The sequence below is a fragment of the Triticum dicoccoides genome, chromosome 5B (assembly GCF_002162155.2).
Source record: "Triticum dicoccoides isolate Atlit2015 ecotype Zavitan chromosome 5B, WEW_v2.0, whole genome shotgun sequence".
NCBI lineage: Eukaryota > Viridiplantae > Streptophyta > Magnoliopsida > Poales > Poaceae > Triticum > Triticum dicoccoides.
In genome coordinates this window covers 234,610,413-234,617,800 of record NC_041389.1, presented here as the reverse complement: position 1 = coordinate 234,617,800, position 7,388 = coordinate 234,610,413, and positions in this window count along the sequence as shown.

Sequence of the window (7,388 nt, the reverse complement as noted above, 5' to 3'; positions counted from 1 at the left end):
CACTTTGCAATAATTAATTTCCTCTCCATATCTCGAAGCCAGTCCTCGGCTTCAAGAGGTTTGTCAGTGTGAGAAAATGTTTGAGGACGTGTCTTCTGTAGCTCAGATAACTTGGAATGTTGCTGATACTGTCCTTGATGATTCCCCATGTTGATGACTTGGTTCATCATCTCGCGATGTTGTTGCTGACTCTGTTCATAAAGGCGGCACATTTGTGAAAGTGCCGATTCATTGCCTGGTTGGCTAGACTGTCCCTGAGTGAACTCGTTGCTGGGTTGTGCATCATAATTTTCCTCTGATGGAATTGGCATGGAGCGAGTCCAAGGACGAGACATTTTTCACTCTGGGGATATATTTTGTAAAACCCATAAGAAAAGCGGAAAAAGTCGCAAAAAACAAATCCATAAAATGCATAAAGCTGGCGGATATTATTAAATACCCAAGCTTACTTAAGAAAAACAAATCGAGTTGCGCACGGAGAAGGACTGCTCATTACATATCTTACACGCGGGCAGTAATTATACAGTACATCACTCAGGATATGCGTACATAATCCTGACATGTTATTAAGGCTAGTGCACTTCTCCAGATCCTACATGATGCGCAAACAGGCTACTTCTCACAACCTATGCACATATCTTACAAAGCGGTACAATACATGGCAGCTAAGCGTACTCAGGCAGAGATGTTGACGATCTCCCTTGCCCTGCCGAGGGCGAGGCGTAGTGAGGTTGGGGACTCGACTTCCTCCTCGCTAACGGGCTCCATACGTGTAGTGTTGCGCAGAGCGGGCGGAGTGGTTGCCAGGGGCGGAGCAACACGTACAGGAGTGGGCGCGAAGGTTGGTGTAGTGCGCGCTGGAGTGGGTGCAATGACTTGGTTAAATTCTTCGGTAGAAGGCAGGCGACGAGTAGGCGTAAAAGATGCTGATGACGAGACAAAAGTCATTGGCGGAGCGATGGGTAGGAGCTCCCGCCTGTTGGCAGCACATCCATGGACCGAGTCCATGCGGGTAGCTACGAAGTCGTCCACCAGGTTGTCGAAGGCTGCCTCCAGGGCCCGGAGATACTCAATGAGCATCTCAAAAGCCTCGTCTCGTTCTCCTCTGGGGCAGGAGTATGCGTAGTGACAGGTGTAAGGCACATGGCACGGAAGATAACGGTAACGACGAATCCTCATCACGGGAAGGACATCCCTGAGACGAGCTATCGCCTCGCGGGCTGCCATCTGCATAGCATGCCTCTCCGTAGGCATAGCTCTTCCCACGAACCGGAAGCGGCGTGACTCACCGCGCCCTCCCCTGAACTGCACCGCGGCCTGGTGCATGGTCAGACTGTCGTTGACTCGGTGCTGGTAGAGTGTGAAGACTGGGCGCACGGATGGCCCCATCGCGACCTGAACGATGAAAGAAAGAAGCTTGACGAACCCATCGGGCACGTTGGCGAAGGTTTGAGACTCGCAGCTGACGTCGGCCATCTACAAAAGTAGGCAAAATTCTGCAGGGTCAGATCATAAATTTATGCTGACTGACAGAAAATGACTACAATTGCAAAAGCATAAAATAGCCCTGTCATGCTAATAACTAATTAGCGATCGCACCTAGTGGCTTCCTACAGTCAGCCTGGCTCTGGTACCAAGCTTGTCACGACCGGTTTTCCAATAAAAATATTTATTGAAAAGCCAATCTTTTAAGTCCAGCATGAGAGAAATCCTCCACACTGGCAGACAAATTCTTGATATAATAAGCCAGTAGCATAAAATATATTACAAGCACGCCAATAATCATACATAATGGCGGACAAGACACAGTGGTGTGGAGACATACTACTGACTCATGGATAGGTTGGTGGTGGAAAAGCACTGCGGGAAGGGAAATACAAGACTCTAATGATATCATTTCATCGAACGTCGAGGTGAGGCTCGATAAATTTATTTGGTAGCGGAAGCGGTTATAAAACAGTGGCCAAATCCAGGGTCGCACGAGACTGACTGGGACTCCTCTAAGTGTCGGACTCGCTATCGAACTCTTCATCCATGAGATCGCCTTCGTCAGCATCTGGCCAAATCAACAAGCCAGTGAGTACTTTGAAAGTACTCGCAAGACAGTTCGGACGTAAGATATAACAAATGCATGCATGGATGCAACATGATTAATTCCTTAATGCACAATAAATAAAATTGGCATAACGGGTAAGTAAAAAGGGAAAACGGCGGTAGTCCGCCTGAAAGTCCACAGACATAAATAAGGACCGATCGAGTGTCTGAAGCGACGCCTCGAAAGGTGAACATATACAAATAAGGAAATGATGCCACAGTCGGGCATCTTAGCGACACCACATAAAGGGCTTTAAAAGAAATGCCACAGTCGGACGTCTGAGCGACATCGCAGAAAGGGCTTTAAAAGAAATGCCACAGTCGGACGTCTGAGCGACATCACATAAAGGGCTTTAAAAGAAATGCCACAGTCGGACGTCTGAGCGACATCACATAAAGGGCTTTAAAAGAAATGCCACAGTCGGACGTCTGAGCGACATCACATAAAGGGCTTTAAAAGAAATGCCACAGTCGGACGTCTGAGCGACATCACATAAAGGGCTTTAAAAGAAATGCCATAGTCGGACATCTGAGCGACATCGCAGAAAGGGCTTTAAAAGAAATGCCACAGTCGGACGTCTGAGCGACATCACATAAAGGGCTTTAAAAGAAATGCCACAGTCGGACGTCTGAGCGACATCGCAGAAAGGGCTTTAATGCACAAGTAAATAATACTCATAATAAACATTCAATTCATGAAAACAAACGGGTTAGTCCATCCACAGGAGTGATCATTTAACCGGACTTAGCACTCATGCGATTCACCGGAGTCTCTGTCATCAAAGCTGACAATTGATTAGGATAAGAAGGAACGAAACTTGACATGGAAGAGATGATTTGGAGGAATATATGACTCTGCAGAGTTTGTACAAAATTTTTCCCACAGTCAACGGATTTCCGTAGTCACGAAGGACTAGTTCCGTTTACGGTATTTCAGAAGAAAACACATCTAACCGGTACACACCCATCCTACCTCTCGATGCTAGGAATCACCCTAGTCATCGTCCAAGAAAAGCTTTTGAGACGGGGAGATCACAATCTCGAATAGCATGGGATCAAATTTATATACGCGCGCTCTAAGGGGTGCCCCCCTCTCGGTCCCAACCGGAAACACCCATGCCCCCTGACCAGATGACTGGCTTTAATCCAGGGCCATGGAACCATCATCACGGCCTCTCCTCTTTGGTGTGTACCACGAAAGTGGTTTGCAACTTACTAAACCATATTCCTTGCGGAAAACATGTGGTAGTACAAGGAAGGAAATGATAGGTACTGGACCGAAATGGTTTGACACTGAAGTCACATAGTCTGGCGTAAGACTGGCATGCTACAACACTGCCATCATACCCATCCTCATACCAACACATGGCCATTTATATTCACATTCGTCCACGTATGGATCATGGAACTCACTCACCTTATTATCACATAAAATAACGTTCATCGGTATGCTTACCAACATGCCATGAAACTAACTAAGTGCAAAACATGCCGAGACACTCATCATATCAAAAGTTCAAACATGCTTGCCTGGTTCAGAGTAGTCGGAGCCTAGCTCGGTGAAGTTCGCGGCTCCGTCACCTCCTTCGGTATCTACGGTTTAAAGAAAATACATGCGCTAACGTAAATACTAAGGAGAGCACAGAAGGTAAACCAAATATTTTTCAAATAAATCTGATAAAAAACTAGACAAAATTTTAAAGAGAACAGAAAAAGAATCAATCAAAAATACTTTTCTGATTAAAAGTTATAAGGGTTTTTGTCCAGGGACTTATCTATAATGAAACAGAAGATTTCCAGGGGCTAGTTTATAAAAGCAAAAAAACGCTTCGGTAGCGATTACGCCAGCCCGAAGAGAAAACGTATTTGGTAGAAGGCGTTTTCAGATAACGCTTCGTTTAGAAAGGACAGAGAGGCTGACAGCAGGTCCCACTTGTCATGTTTAAATATTCAAATGGGAGGGACGAGGCTCGTCGGCGCCCGAGAGCTGCTGAGGTCGCCGGCGGCGATCCACGGCGAGGCATGGGGATCAGAGGTTACCAATGTGCTCACCGTGTCCTTCCGCAGCGGTGGGAGGTGGTGTTGGTCGCCGGTGAGCACCACGTCGACGGCGGTCTCAACTCCGGCGGACGGTGGTTCGGGCGTGGATGGAGCTCGTCGGAGAGGGCTGCAAAGATCAAATTGAGGTGGGGGTTAGACTACTGGGTGCAAGAGAGGGCTACGGACGAGGTTTGGGCGCCGGAGGTGGCCTCACCGAAGTGAATCGAGCTGGAGGCCGAGGCGAATCGGGGCGGCCGGAGCCGGGGAAGGAGACCTCCTCGAGGTCCCCCTAGTGGCCTGGCGGGGTGTTGGTGAGTAGTGGGGGTGCTGCGTGCACGAGAGTGAGCTCGGGACCCCTTTATATAGGCGGCCCGAGGCGGTTGCCGTGAACGGAGATTTCCGGCGAGCGATTACGGTGGCGCAGTGCTCGGTCGGGGTGGTTAGGGAGTCGAGCGTCATCACGGAGGTTCAAAGGGCCGTTTTAGTGCTAAGCTGGCCGGGGTTTGGGCGTTTGGGTCGAGCTCGACGGAACGGGGTGGCGCGGGCCCGTCGGCGGCAGAGAGCGCGCTCCGTGCGTGCTGCGCCACGGCGACGGTGCCGCATGCGTGCGCTGGCACGGAGAAGGCCACGCGGAGCCACCAGAGGATTTGGGCGGTGCCGAACGGCGTTGCGCCGCCGTTCTCCTCCTTGTCGGCCGTTACGGGGAGCCGGCCGCCGCAAGACACGCCGGCGCAGGCGGGCCAGGGCGCCACCGACGCCAGGGTCGCGCCAAGTGCGCGTGTGAAGCTTCGGACAAGCAAGCGAGGCCGCGAGCAACGTGCCAAGTGCACTGTGGCCGCGTGACTGAAACTGTCAAAACTGAAGATGACACTGAAACTGAATTTCTGAACTTTGAACAGTAACAGTGCCTACAAGGTGTTCGACCAAATGAAAATGGCCTCTGGTGATTTTTCCTTGAGCTGATTTTTGGTGGAGTGGCTTCTCCTTGCTCAAGTAGGCTGCATGATTTTTGGTGGAATTTTTTGGAGGAGTGTAGATATGAATTTCACCAAATTTGGCAAATCTGGTCCAAACTTGCAGAGACTAAATTTTGAAAATTTTGAAAAGAGTAGGAGTGGATCAAGATGGTTCTGGGTTATGGATGCTAAGGACAATCCAGGAGAATTGGTTTGAGGTCAAAACTCAAATGCAATAGGGCACTTGCTTTGAAAATCTCTCAGGCTCCAAATAATTTTCAGAATTGAATTGAGGGAAAAAATAATTAGAATAAAAATCCAAAAACAGTTTGGATTAGTTGGGACAGAGAATTTAGGTTGATCACTAGGGGGAGGGGAGGTTTTGGAGGGGTTTTATCTCATGGGCAAAAATACAAAGCCAAGGGTGTCTTCAAAGATATGAAAAACCCAAATTTTCATGGAGTTTCTTTTTAAAAGAAAAAGATTAAACTCCCAAAATAATTTTGAGAGAGAACCAACAGAGAAGAAGTTTGCAAAAGATCAACCACCAAAGTTTGAAAGAAATAAAATCCCTGCCAAGGCAAAAAGAGTTTTTTTAAAAAAAATCTCTCCTCAAAACCACAAAGTTTTTGATAAAAACCAAATAAAAATTTTGGAGTGTCACAGATTTTAGATGGCATTAAGCCATATTATTGTAATAAGTTCTCTTTTGAGACATTTGATGTAATAAGTGTGTGATTGAAACTCTGTTATAAATCCTCGAGTATTGTGCGTGTCAGCATTACCGATCTAGGGATGACACTGATGCACAGAGATCAGACTGTTTGAGGTCTGATCACTACACTATGGCCCGGGTCAGACCTAGGGGACCAGATGGACAAGAAATTCTTGTTAGCTTAGTGTACGACCAAGTGAAAATAGCCGCTAAGTTTTCTCGACAGGCTTGTAAACTAGACAACCTACTAGAGGGTCTAGAGGAATAAGAAGTTTTTGAGTCCAAGTATAAATGTACTTTATCAACAAACTTATCTCGAGCTGAATTGTAAAACTATTGTCGTGGCAGACTTTCCGCTTCGATCTCCAGAACCCGAGGTTTGTAGTATTTCCGGATATTTATACCATCGGTAAACACCAAGGCATGTTCAGAAACTAGGCAATCCGGTCATAGTTGCTTGAACAGACAAGTTGTATTCAGGGAGTTATGTTATATTACATTTGATCATAAGAAACATCTTCCAGAGAGAATAGTTCCGTTAAGGGTTCCTTTCACTAGGCCAGCATGCATTTTTGCGCATACATAAACTATGGTGTGAGAAATCACAGTACACTTTATAATTTGGGGGCATATATTGCAACGTGGGCAGTTCGTCTCTTGTCCGCCGACCGATTATTCCCTTAAGAACGCTAGCTTTCGGCTTCACCCGTCTGAGGTACACGTCCGTATAATTCGGCTGTAACAATCACAGAGGTGCTCACTTTATGCCCTAGCCAAACAAGCGGGAACGTAGGGCATAAGCATAGGAGCCAGGCAACCCGGCTTGGCAAAACTTAAGTCATAAAGGTGCATATAATGGTGAAGACAGGACACATATGAATAGACAATACATATATACGGTGAGCTTGACGCTCTAAAATAATAATCAGAATATGCTTCTGTGAAAGAAGCCCCCAGGTATCATGGGGTATGTACGTTTAATGATGTATATCCCTCGAGTGTGCGGTTTATCCGAACACTGGTAGAAGTCGAGAAAGAGAGAAAAGGGGGTTAGAGGGAGAAAAGAAAAAAAAGACACATCGTGACATTTTGGGCCGAACGAAATTTTTTCTGTCATACATATGACACTTCTATGATGATAATTGTGACAAAACCCGGTATCATCATAGATGTGGTGGGCTCCTACTTCTATGACAAAAAATCATGACAGAAAATGGGCTTTTCGTCCTGGGCGGGCTGGAGACGCAGCTGCATGACATTCTTTGGGCCGTCCATGACGGAAAAAACCATGGTAGAAGCGAGGGGAAGGAAAATTTCGGGGAGTTGCCGGTTATGGTGGGAGGTTGGGGGTCGAGCCATGCGTGTTTCTCTCGTACACGTACGCGCGTGTGTGCGACGCGTTGGCTCTAACTGAACCCGAGCGCGGCGTTGGGGTCTAACTGAACCCGAGCGATTGCACTGCAGGCTACACGTTACTGAACCCGAGCGATCGATTGATGGCTGTTAACTGAACCCGATGGAGCTCTTCCTTCGCTACTGCTGCTAACTGAAGCTGGTCGATTGGATGAACAGTGAGCATTGTG